The 14,505-nt window shown below is 42.5% G+C and overlaps 2 protein-coding genes across 9 annotated transcripts in view; one reads left to right on the forward strand and one right to left on the reverse strand.

Annotated features, from left to right (window-relative positions):
- TOB1 (transducer of ERBB2, 1) overlaps positions 1-14,505 on the forward strand; it is a 109,912-nt gene that overhangs the window by 64,766 nt on the left and 30,641 nt on the right. Inside the window, exons 1-3 of one of the 8 annotated variants that reach the window (XM_083487257.1) lie at positions 1,313-1,407; positions 3,728-3,834; positions 4,267-4,387. The exons of 4 other annotated variants lie outside the window; for them this stretch is intronic. The gene's annotated coding sequence lies outside the window, so the exon portion shown is untranslated. Of the gene's footprint in view, positions 1-1,312; positions 1,408-3,727; positions 3,835-4,263; positions 4,388-10,519; positions 10,661-14,505 lie in introns of those variants that run through there. 3 more of the 8 variants (XM_083487255.1, XM_083487259.1, XM_083487254.1) reach the window with 3 other exon arrangements.
- The window catches only part of LOC310699418 (uncharacterized protein), a 33,771-nt gene continuing 28,741 nt past the window's right edge, over positions 9,476-14,505 (reverse strand). Inside the window, exon 3 of the mRNA XM_083487252.1 lies at positions 9,476-9,706. The gene's annotated coding sequence lies outside the window, so the exon portion shown is untranslated. The remainder of the gene's footprint in view (positions 9,707-14,505) is intronic.

Genomic DNA, 14,505 nt, shown 5'->3' on the forward strand with positions numbered 1-14,505 from the left:
GAGAAAATATTGCCTTCATTTGGGAGCCAGACTTCCCCAATGCTCAGCTTCCTGGCTTTGTTTCTTTGATAGTTTAGATAAGCAAACACTGAGTGAATTCTAGACAAGGGCCCTTTGAAGGCCCTTCAAATATCATCAGAGCAGCTCTGGGACTATCTGTTCTGCAGCTGCAAGCTCTTAGGGAGGAAATGGAGGGTGAAGCCCAACTGGAACAGGAAACAGAATGCCTTGCTGCTCTAGAAGAAAGGGCAGGAGCTAGAATTCCACAGATCCTGGTGTTTCCCCCAATGTAAGCAATGTGAGCATCTTGATAGCCACATATGTGTGTGCGGAACTAGATAGATATATCCAAAGGCATGCATAACAACAAAATTATATTTATCTAGTAGCTACCTGAAAGGAAACACTGCTAAACAACTGCTCTATTTTATTGCCATGATCACAGACCAGGAATCCTGCCAGATGCAGAGCCCTCCTACAACAGCTCTAAGGTGAAGATGGATCCACTCCCAATACAGTGCTGAAACAGCTTGTATTTTTTTACTGGTTCTGCAGGACTCTAACAGTAGTCCAGAATCAGCATTTTGGTCTTTGTCCAAGGTCCTGATCTTTCCTTGCCTTACCTTCCTGTTCCAGAACCCCAGGCCTGCAAATCTCCACCATGGCTTGGGCTGTCACTTTCCCTTAGTGGTGGACCAAGACCTTCTCCTGTGCTTTCTAGGCGCGGGTCCAAGTGGTTTTTCGTTTGTCCAATCTTTTTCCTAGGGGAATCCCGCTGTTTATCACCAAATCAGAACAAATGTCAGTCTGCAGAAAGACCAATTGTTGTTTGTTCCAATTCAGTGGTAAGCAGTGGGTTTTCTTGGGAGGACGTACCCAGACAAGAAGAATGGATGAGCCCTTTTAAATGGGTCTATTCTGAGTAAAACTTAATTGAATACCACCCATTGCATGTACAAAGAGCAGAGAGGAATGATGTATAAAACTGGCAGTTGAGAGGAACAAGTCAACTCTCACTGAATGAGATGGCAATGGGGCACAACTAATAGATAGCTAATGTTAGCACAGGGCTAACAGAAACTTTCAGAAAACCTGTGGCAGTCTGCTCTCTTTTTGGAAGTGCTCTAAAACGGGTGGGCAACCTAAGGCCTTGGGACCAGATGCGGCCCAATCACCTTTTCAATCTGGCCCATGGACAGTCTGGGAATCAGCATGTTTTTACATGAGCAGAATGTGTGCTTTTATTGAAAATGAATCTCTGGGTTATTTGTGGGACATAGGAATTCATTCATTATTATTTTTTCAAAATATAGTCCGGCCCACCACATGGTCTGAGGGACAGTGGACCGGCCCACAGCTGAAAAAGTTTGCTGACCCCTGTTCTAAAACTCTGACAAGGGAGGCCAGGTTAGTGGAAATAATGTCAGAGAAACCTGAAGCAAAACTGACAGGCTACAGTTCTTGTTTGTAGCAGTATTGCAAGGGGAGGGGGTTCACCATTTTATTATAAGTTGACAGCCCTTAGCACCAGCTAGGTACCAATAAGCTTGCCTTTTGTCTAAAATTATATTATTATGAAATATGCTTTTTGTTTGCTATGCTACAAACTGCTCTTGATTTTATTCTGGGGATAAAATGTTCCTTGCATAAAGAGTCCATTTGCATTAAATCAGTGAGCATGTACCCAGAAACATCAATTAAAGTTAATAAGATACTTTCGTATGGCATCAGGAAAGTTGGAATCATTTAAAAACTGTTAAAACCACTTCCCTCTGGTGCTTATAGCAGCAGGGTAGCTGTAATCTCTTGTTTTTCCTTCCCTCCCTTGGAAACAATAAAATCCCTTAAAGTTTACCTTTTGAAGCATTCTTAAAATACAATCATATTAATCTTTAGTCAACCCAAAACCAATCTACAGTTTTTGCTTATACGGTAAAATATCTCTTATCCTGAATTCACTAATCCTTGCTCTGGATGTTGCATTATATAACTCCCACACAGGTCTGGCCCTACCATTAGCCTGAGTGAGGTAGCTGCCTCAGACAGCAGATAGGAGGACTGCAGCCCCACTGATATTCCTCCTGTGTCCTTCAGCACCTAAGTTAGCCTGCTGCCCTCAGATGTAATGATGTGCACTAGCCCATTGCTAGTGTTGAAGTGAGATTCAGTTGCAGCACCATCTTGTCCTTTGCCCTAGGCAGTAAAATGTATTGAGCTGGTTCTGCTCCCACAATAACTACCATGGACAATTATATGTATACAAACATGGTAGTGAGTTTCCTACTGCTCATTTGTTCTCACTTGTTGTCTTTTTTTAACAGACTCACAAGACATTCACTGTTTTCTTACAGTGCCTGCCATTTGCTGGAAACTAGCAAAGTTTTGCCTAAAATTAGAATAAGAATTCTTTCCCAAGAGATCAAGCAAATCTCTATACTGTTCTAATAGCTGGCCCATGTTCCTTCATAAAGGAATGTAAGTGATTTGCCTTTGGATTGGTTCACACATAGGTTTTCTTCACCTGATAGCCCCATTTAGTGCCAACTATGTGAGGGAGTTCTGAAAAGGCACCCAGGTAACCCTACCCATGAACACTGACATGCACAATAGTAATAAAGAGTTGACATCAGACTGAATGGGGCCCTATATGTATGGACACATACATGTCTGGACAGCCTCTATGGTGATTTAACCTGGGGTGAAAAGAAGTGTAGGGGGTTAGGAGGTAGGAGGCTATCCAACAGGTGCATCACTACTTTAAAAATTAGATCAGGATATAGATTTCTTCAACATGCAGTGACAATGGCAGTTTAGATCAAATGTTTTGGGATCAGTCCAGTTTTCTTATCTAAAAAGCTGTTCCCATCAAGTTGCAATGATGGGTTTTCACTTTCACAGTATGCCCTAATAGAAGGTGTGTGTGTGTGTGTATTCAGCTGAACAAACTATTTGGAAGCTATTATTCATACGCTTAACTTCACAGTGGATTGCATGCATGATTCAGCAGCTAAAATAGTTCTACTATCTTCACCTTCAGATATTCATTTTATTGTTACTGTTACTGTTATGGGTTGTTGTTTTTAATCCTTCCTCCTTAGGGCCAAACCTGTTCCTATTTCATCACAGCACTATAATGAATTGCGGCATACAAAGCTTGTCATACAATATGCAGTGCTAGAGCAGAGCAGAGAGAATCTTTGGGGTAGGTTACCATAGAAACACTGACGTACTGCCTGGCTAACAGGACATTGAGTTCTTGAATGAGAGGCAGTTTAAAAAAAGAAGAAGAAGCTGTTAAATGGCTGAAAGCCAATCCAGCTAAACCATAGCTTTGGATCTTCCTGCAGAGTACAACTCTAAAAGCTGGGGAGAGGGGGTGGGGTGGGATGGGGAAACTGCCCTTCACTTTATAAAGTTATTACTGTTGGACAGCTGTATTTTATAAATAAGGGAAAGCAGCAGCTCTAGAAAATAATTAAACTGCTAATTGGAACAGAGTCAAGTGAGAGTGCCAGAAACATGTCAGCACCTGAGGCTGCAAAATGTCTCAAACCTGCTTTGCTTCTGTCACCAGATGCAGTGACCCGGCTGCCTTTATGTCAGTAGAAATCCAAGCCGCAGGGTGGCAACCCAGTGGCAAAGTCCCCAGGCTGGCCCTGGAATTAGGCAAGGTATTTTCCTCAAGTTCTGCATCTGTATTTTGAAATGTGTCATCCTCTTGTCTGAGGAGGAAGAACCTTCTTGGCTGGAATACGATGCCTGGGGGTGATCACTCAGAAGAATAAAACAGGACTGCTGTTCTGCTTTCCCCATGTATGAAAGCTAAAAGAAAAAGTAGGTTTGACAACTTTTTCTATTGGCTCCCCTTTTGTACCTTTAACAACAGTCTGGCATACAGGATTTGAACAGAAAAAGATCTGATGGCATGGTGATAAAATGATGAGAAAAGTTTCATTTGCTTTATTTCTGTTAAAAGAGCAGGCCCAATAAATTAAAAAAATATGGCAAACTAAGAAAATTTAGCCTGGTTCAGATGTAACCTGGCTATCTTGGTCCAAGAAACCACGGCTTGTGCCTGCATATTCCCTCCTCCACTTTCTTCATGTGCCATAATGCAAAATTTCCAGTTTGACAGAACACAGTTTCCAGTTATGCCCCAAGCTGCAATTTTAGATGGTTGCAGTACACTTGGGAATAGTGGAACCACATGGAGATAGTCAATGGCATGCATCTTTCTTAGACAAACTCTGCCTTCCCTCCCAGCAGGGTGAAGGTTGAATTGGATGAGAAAAGCCCAAATGATTGGTCACACCCACATGGTTCTTCAGTGCTGTTGTGTGGCATCAGGACACTCAGAAGTGCCTTCCCATCTGAAGGAAGCTTCCAGGTATTCTATCTCCTGGGGGCTAGAATAGCAACTGTAATACCAAATCAGTAGTGGGGAAAACAGTTGCTACTGGAAGAGGTGCTTCCTAACCTGGGAGAGTGGCACTATTCCCTCTCCCAATTACTGCTGGTGATCACTGCCATCATTGCCTATGTGGCTTATGGGTGTTGGGCATGCTGCAAATAGCACTCTCAATACTACCTGTCGGAAAGTTGTTACTTGGATTAAAAGCTATTTCACATTCCTGTTTTTCATTACATTGCCAGATATTTTTCTGATTTGTATCTAGTTTGACATCACTATTTCTTACTGGAAAAATAGTCAAATATTCAATAATACATGGTGTGGAGGGAAAGCCACTTTTATTCAAGTTGCAATTTGCATGTGTGAATGAGCCATCAGAGAGCAATCCGCTCAGACAGAACTTTAGTAGTACCCCACATAAAGCTTTTCAGTGGAGTCAGTTCACACATATAGGGCGCTTCCAGACTTTCAGATATCTGGGTAGTTGAAGTTTCCCATGACTACTATATCTCTCATTTACAAAGATAACTTTACTAATATTTTGTTCATTTTGCATCCTGCACTTTCTTGTGCAAGTTCATAACCCTTCAGAGCAGTCAGCAATATATATATATATATATATGCAGGTTTTGGTGTCTTCGGGTGTCTTCCCGTGTAAGAGTTGGGGTGTCTAGGCGACGTTTCGACGAGGTCTCACTCATCATCTTCAGGCTGGTGCTTTCGGCTTCTTGTTACTGGAACAGAGCTCTGTTCCAGTAACAAGAAGCCGAAAGCACCAGCCTGAAGATGATGAGTGAGACCTCGTCGAAACGTCGCCTAGACACCCCAACTCTTACACGGGAAGACACCCGAAGACACCAAAACCTGCATTCCTGTACCCGTGAAAATCTACGAAAGCATATATATATATATATATATATATATATATATATATATATATATATATTCCACAGTGCAAATACTTACAAAATGCTTTTGGTATGTGCCACATTGCAAGCACTTTAAAGATAATTGCTACTTCATAAATAAGAATATTCTTCAGAGTCAGAACACATAGATTGCTTTCATCTAGGAACCATGAAGCAAACCTAGTGAATGTGCAGCAAAGGCAACTAAGATTCAGTGCCAGTAAATAATGCAAATTGAGGCAAATAATAATAGCAATCCTTGATTTAGTAGGCCTTTAATTCAAAGGTTTAAAGAACACTAAGTAATGCTGCCTCTGTTTAGGGTTCAACAACTTTTGGCCCTTCATTTAACATGAAAGAGGCTGCCTATATATATAAGCTGGGAAACCAAATATGCTCCCTTAATTCTTCTCTCTAGTTGGAAGGTTAGAACTGATCTCTCCAAAGCAAAAGCATCAGGAAAACTCATTAAAACTCCTGCATGCCTTTACAATTATGCCCAAGCCACCAAAGTCATTGAAGCAGAAACCACAGCGTAGAGAAGTATTTTTTTTTACTGACACCAATTTAACAAAATAAACTATTATTTTCTGCCAAGTTTGCTGAAGCATTGTTATAGGTGGTGCTTATTTAATCCTGGAAGTACAGGAACAGCAAGTTCAGTTATCTAACTAAAGAAATAAAATGAAAATAGGAGTGGGGTATGAAAGGGCTGCTTCTGTCTGATCTCCAGTTGTGTGTGTGTGTGTGTGTGTGTGTGTGTGTGTGTGTGTGTGTGTGTTTAAAAAATAACAACATAGGAATGTGAGCCAGACTTCCCCCTGTAGTAGCTGAATGCCTTTTAAAATTATGTAAAACCACCACAGTGGGATGCGGGTGGTGCTCTGGTCTAAACCATAGAGCCTAGGGCTTGCCGATCATAAGGTCGCCGGTTTGAATCCCAGCGACGGGGTGAGCTCCCATTGCTCAGTCCCTGCTCCTGTCAACTTAGCAGTTCGAAAGCACATCAAAATGCAAGTAGATAAATAGGTACCGCTCCGGCGGGAAGGTAAACGGCATTTCCGTGCGCTGCTCTGGTTTGCCCGATGCGGCTTAGTCATGCTGGCCACATGACCCGGAAGCTGTCTGCAGACAAACGCCAGCTCCCTCGGCCAGTAAAGCGAGATGAGCGCCACAACCCCAGAGTCGTTCGCGATTGGACTTAACAGTCAGGGGTCCCTTTACCTTTTAAAACCACCACAGGGCGGCTTTTGAGGATTACGTTCATTTAATCAATCCTGATCTTGAATACCAGCCTTTGGTTCTGTTTTTATAACAGTCAAGTCAGATTAAACATAAACGCCACAATTTGTTTTCAAGATCACCTAATATGGCTTTAACACAATTTAAATATCTTCGCATAGTGAGGATGGTTAAACTGAGTCCCCCCCCCCCTTTGTCAAAAATTCTGATTCAGTGAAACTGGAATGTTTTTGAAAACATGAATGTAATTTAGAATGACTTGTTTTCCTGAGAAGGGCCCTGTAACTTTTGAAGAGTTGTACAAACAGGTAAGCTAGAAAAGGTGACAGCACTAGGTCCGCCTAGCCCTGCAGTCTCCAAGTCTGATGTGGGTTTCATCAGTGAGGCATGGGCAGTTGCCAGGTTAGTTATACAACCTCTTGCCTGATGCTTCACAGATAAGTTTTTGTGCACATCTTGCTTGGCCAGAAAGCAACATGCTACCTATGCAAGCAGCACCGTGGCCTGAGAACCAGCTCTGCCACTAAATCTCAACTGAAGTGTGCCATAGATAATTGCTTCACCCTGTAGGAACTTGCATCAAATGAGTTAGCTGTGAATGCACACTTGCTATGTACCTATACACGGTAACCTATGGTTTGTTGTCTGCTGTTTTAAAAATCTGCTTTTCACTGTATAGTCTTTCTGAAGAAACGTGAGGTCCCCATTAGTTTGGAAGGAGAGGCATTGGGAGGCATTGGGAGGCCCAGTTTGCTGAGTTTGCTGAGGCTTACTCAGTTCTAACTTTGAGGCCACTCAAGGAACACCATGCTGAGATCTCTTACTGAATAAGAGTTCCTTCTTTGTCTTTCTATAGCACCAGACCCTCAATTCGACCTTCCACCCCTAAGCAGCAGAAGCATATCTATCAAGGCAATGTGTGTATCTGAAGAAGTGTGCATGCACACGAAAGCTCATACCAAGAACTAACTTAGTTGGTCTTTAAGGTGCTACTGGAAGGAATTTTTTTATTTTATCAAGGCAATGGTGAGTGTGAAGACAGAGAATTTCCATCACTGCTGCAGTAAAAGTGCTGCCAAAGCTGGTGGGAGAATTTTCTTGCTTCTGCAGAAGGAAGGAAGGAAGCAGAACCTCATGGTCAATAGCAGGAGTGAGCACTGCAGGTTATCTCCTTTGACATGAACAGGAGGAAATGTTTTACAAAACAGAGGTGGTCTGTGGAATAGTAGATGATTGGAGTTACAACAGATGCCTCCCTAGATAGGCTGGTAGTACCACTCTGTAGGCCTCATTATTCTACCAGCCCCCCTCAGGGTGTTCTTCGGTTTTCCGACTATAGAAATAAAGTGCAGAATTCACACAGGCATGCAGAGCTTTGAAATTCTCTATTATGTGCCTTCAGCAAAAGCAAATATTCAGGGAAGCATTTATTTAAAGCCAGAAAATGTCTGGCAGAAGAGAATACGATTGAAATACGACCGCTTTGCAGAACCTGTTGTGGATTTTGATTATAACTTGGATCTCATTGACTGCTATAATCACCCAGACAAATCTATACATGCCAACACATATCTTCACTCCCCACTCCCCAGGTACACCTTTGACATGGTATTTAGAAGCGGACAGGTACATTATGAATTTCTTTGCTTTTGAAAATGCTGTACTGCATCCTTATGTGGAATTTTATGTAGCAGTTGAGCTACTTTTTTAAACGTACTCCCATACCCTCCATCTTTTCTCCAGTTAAAATAGGGACATCCTATTCCCTAATGATAAATTTCTATTTATACCCCACACATCTTATTGGGTTGCCCCAGCACTCTGGGCAGCTTCCAACATACATAAAAAAACATAATAACACATTAAACATTCAAAAGCTTCCTTATACAGGATTGCCTTCAGGCGGCTCAGGGGCTGGATAACTCCATACAATCCATCATTTCTCCAATGAAAATAGGGACGTTCTAGGGAAAAGTGGGACATTCCACGATCAAATCAGAAACCGGAACAGCTTCTCTAAATCAGGGATGTCCCTGGAAAATAGGGACACTTGGAGGGTCTGTACTTGCTAATATTTGATGAACAATTCGATGCACGGTTTTTACTTGGGAGGGTAGTTCGATACCGTATGTCAGTAGCCTTTGTTATAAGCATAAGAACAAAATAAGTGGCTGCTGGATGAGGCCAATGGCTCATCTAGTCCAGCAACCTGTTCTCACAGTGGCCAACCAGATGCCTGTGGGAAGCCTGTGACAGGAATGGCACAGCTTTTAAGCGGGGTAAGTAGGATTGTTTCTTTTCAAATATTTTGTAAAATGAATATTTTAGTTTGTGCTTGCTGCTGTTGTTATCTAACTTTAATGTCTTTGTTAGTTTATTTTTACTGTGCATGTCACTTTAAAGCACTTAATTACAACATGTGACTAAAACAACAACTTGGATGTAAGCCCCTTTCTTCAATGAAGCTTAATATCCTAGTAAGTATGGACTGCAGGTAAGGTAAAGGTAAAGGGACCTCTGACCATTAGGTCCAGTGGTGACCGACTTTGGGGTTGTGGCGCTCATCTCGCTTTATTGGCCGAGGGAGCCGGCGTGCAGCTTCCGGGTCATGTGGCCAGCATGACTAAGCTGCTTCTGGCGAACCAGAGGAGCGCACAGAAACGCCGTTTACCTTCCTGCCGGAGTGGTACCTATTTATCTACTTGCACTTTGACGTGCTTACGAACTGCTAGGTTGGCAGGAGCAGGGACCGAACAATGGGAGCTCACCCCGTCACGGGGATTCGAATCGCCGACCTTCTGATCAGAAAAGTCCTAGGCTCTGTGGTTTAACCCACAGATGCCCTAATTTGAATTGTGATCACAGCAGAAGGAAAGGGTTAAAATCCCCCCATCTCTCCCAGACCTCCTGCCTCAGCTGTTTACTTTTTAAAAGGTCATTCTCACAGTTACGTGAATGGTGTTGCACCTAGCTTCGCCCTGTATTTTGGTGAAAATAGAAACTCTCAGCAGGTGATGTTTATAGGGCAGTCTTATAGTGTCATAACCTTTTGGGAATAAAATCCATTCATGGTGTTGCTTCTAGTAAGATCAAACACAGGCATCTGCAGAAGAATCAGAGTTCAGAAGGGGAAATCTGAGCAATACTGCAAAAAATAAAAATAAATCACTGTGTGAGGAAGAATGATATTTATTGTGTGAATGAAATTTCCAAGTGACCTGTCTAAGAAATTGCCGCTGCCACCATCCTGTGCTCTGCTTTTATAGTTGCTTTTTGGAGTGCTGGGCCCAAAGTTGGAACATTGTGCTAGGTTAGGGGGCCTGATACATTCTGCACTGCAGGCAATGAGCTTTAATAAATAAATAACCTCCTGAAAAGCTATGGTTGTAGTTCAGTGTATTGCACTGGCAAATAATGAGAAACAAATTTCTATATCAAAGAGATCCAAAAATAGACCAGGGCCAGGCACAAACACAGTCATGAAATTATTTGTCCTTGATCTCCTCAGTACGTCAGATTCAAAGCCAGGCCTCCTGCTTCCACTCTGGCACCTTATCCTCTAGACCTCATTGACTCTACAGAATTGTCCATATAAATTGCTTAGAAATTGTTTGTCTTGCCTCCCCTGCAAATTTATAAGCAGGCCACACAATGTATTCTTCCAGCTAAAAGGAAATACCTGCAGAGGCTCCATGTTCCTTGCTCAGCAGAACATCATTCATTTTGTTTTGGTTAGAACTTTGTGCAGAGGTCCTTTTTAATTTTAAAAATAAAATAAAGAGCTACAGGAGAGCTGTTGATGCCGGAGAAGTTCAACAACGAGCATTCAGTCTCTAAGGAAGTTTTATTTAAAGTGTACAGTCACAAAATGGTGTGGGCGCAGGGTGAGGTGTCACTCCCAACGTCACCAAATGTTGGGTAAGCCATTGTTTTCTAAATGTTTCTCCACACAGAAAATGTGACAGACGGGTAGAGGCGATTGGATTCATCTCAACTTAGTCCAGCAGACAGTTTAGTTCTGAAAGATACGCCCAGCAATTTTCACAGTGATTTCTGTCTGAACCAAAATTGGCAGCCATTTCATAGAACTGCTATCTGGGTGGGTATAGTAGGACAATTATTGCCTGCACCTAACCACAGATATGAAAGGAAAGGAAAGTGGACATCTAATTTCCCTGAGAAATTTTTGTCTCATCTGTCATTTTCTGAGTCCCTAGAGAAAAGCAATGCATGCCATATGAGAGTATGGGAAATATTTTGTGCTGTTGTTTTAAAGCCAACCTTTTTGTCCTCTGTATTTAAAAAAGTGGAACCTATTTAAAATGACATGGATATGTTGAAAGTATTCAATGACCTTTGCAGGTCATTCTCTAAAAATGGATTTTATCCCTAGCATCATACCTATACATGCTCTGAGTCAGCATGAGTGGTGTGAGTGACAACTTTTCCCCACATAATGGACTGGAGCGGTGGAGAAGGACCTCTCTCTCTCTCTCTCTCTCTCTCTCTCTCTCTCTCTCTCTCTCTTTGGGGGGGGGACTATTCTGCTGTTTCCAGCTTAAAAATAATAATTGCTAGAGGAGCACAGCAGGGGTGTGCATAGTTAGGAATAGTGAATCTGACATCACAGAACAGTATTTCATAGACTGTGTGGGCATCAAGAGAATCTTCTCACAGGTCAGTCCTAAAAAGCTGAGCAGAGCCAGCTCTGCCATTAGTCAGACTGAGGCAGCTGCCTCATTCAGCAGAAGCTCCCGAGGCGGCAGCCTCATGGGTGTGCTGGCTGCCCCACCACCGGTGCAGAAGCAGCACTGGTATTGGCTGAAAGCACACAAGATCTTATAGAGCATGCAATATCTTGTGCAAAGTGGACAAGATCTCACCTGAAACTGATGCCGCTGGCAATGCCTCTTCTCTGCCAGTGGCAGAGGCGGCAGGGCAGGCAGAGAAGTGGTGCCAGCAGCTGCAGGTATGGAAGCATTGGCGGCAGCAGCAGAACAAGGCAGCAATTCCTGTTTTGCCTCAAGTGGCAAAACAGGAGGTGCCGCCCTGGATCTGAGCATCTGCGGTGACATGAACAGTACTTTGCTCAGTAACAGCAACTGCCTAAGACTGGGAAGGGCAGTGCTGTCCTAGCAACTGGGATATTCACTATTAAGAAGAAAAGCTGTCTCTGAAAGCCCTTTTGGAACTGCAAGAACACCCAAACAAGCTTGCAATGGGTTTGTGGAGGAAAATGTTGATTTAAGCATGTTAGGTGCTGACTAATCAATGGCAGGGCATCTGGAAAATACATTGCAACATATGGAAGGGCAGTTCTAATCCATGTTAATGATTTTGGGTGCTAAGCATGTATTAAACAATGGCAGTGAAACAGACCTTCCAAGTGTCCCTATTTTTCAGGGACGTCCCTGTTAGAGAAGCCGTCCCGGTTTCTGATTTGATCCTGGAATGTCCTGCTTTTCCTTAGGACAGGGGTCAGCAACCCGCGGCTCCGGAGCCACATGTGGCTCTTTTACACCTTTGCCGTGGCTCCGGGGTGGATACTAGTGAGGGGAGGAGGCGCATTGTGTGCCTCGACACTCCCCACTGTTTTAAATGTCGCAATGGTTTTGCGGCTCCCAGTTTTTTTTTCTTCAGTCCAAGTGGCTCTTTTTGTCTTAAAGGTTGCAGACCCCTGCCTTAGGACATCCCTATTTTCATTAGAGAAATATTCGAGGGTATGGTAGGATGCCCCTATTTTCAATGGAGAAAGTTGGAGGGTATGGAGTTATCCGACCTACGAGCCGTCTGAAGGCAATCCTGTATAGGGAAGTTTTTTTAAAATGTTTTTTGTTTTATTATGTTTTTATATATGTTGGAAACTGCAGAGAGTGGCTGGGGCAACCCAGTAAGATGGGTGGGGTATAAACTATTATTATGGAATGGGACATCCCTGTTTTCATTGGAGAAATGTTGGAGGGTATGGGGAAACAGTGATGGTAGAGCTAGAGTTGGGGGTGTTCAATTCAGATTAGTTCATACAAAAATAATACTGAAAATCTGCTAGGGATACGATGCTCTGCCTAAGAAACTAATCTCTCTCCTTCTCCCTGCTCCATTAGTTACAGGACTAAATTTGATATAAAATGGGGAAAGAGGGAGGACCTGAGTTTGCATTGGTTGCTGGAGAATAAGCATCCCATTACCTATCACAGGTTTATAGATGACTCTCACCATTGTAGCTCATATGCTTATTACTACTCTGGCAATGCCTGCGAAGTTGCGTTAGGAAGAATGCCAGTTCATCAGATGCAGTCTTTTTAAAACATTACCGGAACATCCTATCCCTCAAAATATAGCTGCAAAAAATATCCATTGTGGAAAGACATGTGTCTGTGTGAAATGCTTCTTTAGGGAAGCTATGCCTATTGCCGAGCAGCAACACACATGTGCAAAAAGAAGAAGCAGAAAACAAACACACACACACACACACACACACACACACACACACACACTGCTATTCTTACAAGTGTACTGTGTCTCTCAGATGCTGAGGCTGCAGAAACAGTAGATGGTGCTGTGGGAGTGTTCCTGGAGATACAAGGGAGTGATTGTTTTTCAGCTGTAACAAATGCTGGCAGCTAGGATGTCCTTCCCACTACAAGTGGGCCTGGTAATGGATGGACATTGGGATCCCATGCTTTGAGACAGATGATATATTTCCAGGTTTCTCCTAGTCCTGAGCAGGCATACTGATCTTCTCGCTATCATTCCATTTTTAGTTTGTGCTGCCAAAATGAGCACAATCCAAGCCAACAATATAATCTTCTTCACTGGATTTTGCACTGAACATTTCCCCCCCTTAGCAGGCCTTCCACATTGTCACTATTGTGTTTGGGTTGGACAATGTTCTCAGTTATGGAGCAATGTGGTTTTAAAAAATACAAACATGCTAAAAATTAAACAATTTCTCTTCTCCACATACCACAAGTCCACTTTTTATGTACCCACTAGCAATGCAACCTAGTCATGGCTGAAGTGCAAACACAAAGATTCCAGAAGGGTTAGAGTTGGCCATTTTTGTCCTCAAAGAATCTGCCACCTTGAGGTAATCACCTCTGAACATGTCCAGAGTGTGTTTTCTCTATGGAAAGAATCTGACCTTGCTTCCCTTGCCAGAAGCTACCTGGTCATCAGTCATCAGACATTAGATCTGGTATTCGGTATCTGTTTATTGTTATGTTATGTATTTTGTGTTTTTATACTGTAAAGCGTCCTGTGATCTTCAGATGAAGGGTGTTATTTAGTTAGTTAGTTAGTTAGTTAGTTAGTTAGCTGTTTGTTTGTTTGTTTGTTTGTTTGTTTGTTTGTTTGTTTGTTTGTTTGTTTGTTTGATAATACATCACTTCTATTTTCCTGCCCAGGGCAAAGTAGTCAAGCAACTGCATTACAGGCCAAGAAGCAGTCTGGAATAAGACCAAGAGGCTTGGACTCTCTTTTAGGTGGTTGCTTTGGCTGGTAAACCAATGTTCACACTTGGTTCACACTTGTTGTAGAATAATTATTTTTATTTTTATTTTTACCCTGCCCATCTGGCTAGGTTTCCCCAGCCACTCAGTATCAGCCACTTTCATACTTCTCTTTTTAATGGTTTGATCTTATGTGGTAGCATCATGCACATACATACACATTCTGAACACATAAATGCCCTATATACAAGCAGTCAGGTACTCCCCACACAGTGCTTTTGTGTTAATGTGTTTATTGTGATAGCTCAGCTATATGTATCGATAGGAAAAGTGGAGTGGGGGGAAGGTCTCCTGGATTTTTTTCTCCAGCTCTGCATCCTTCAGTTATGATAAGAAGATAAAATGATGGCCCAGCTCAAGAAATTCTAGCCTGCTGGGAACCCTAAAAAAAGAATGTGAGACTTAACCCCTTATGATTCAAACCTCATTTATT

Source organism: Podarcis liolepis (genome assembly GCF_965112155.1).
Source record: "Podarcis liolepis genome assembly, chromosome: 2".
Taxonomy (NCBI): Eukaryota; Metazoa; Chordata; class Lepidosauria; order Squamata; family Lacertidae; genus Podarcis; species Podarcis liolepis.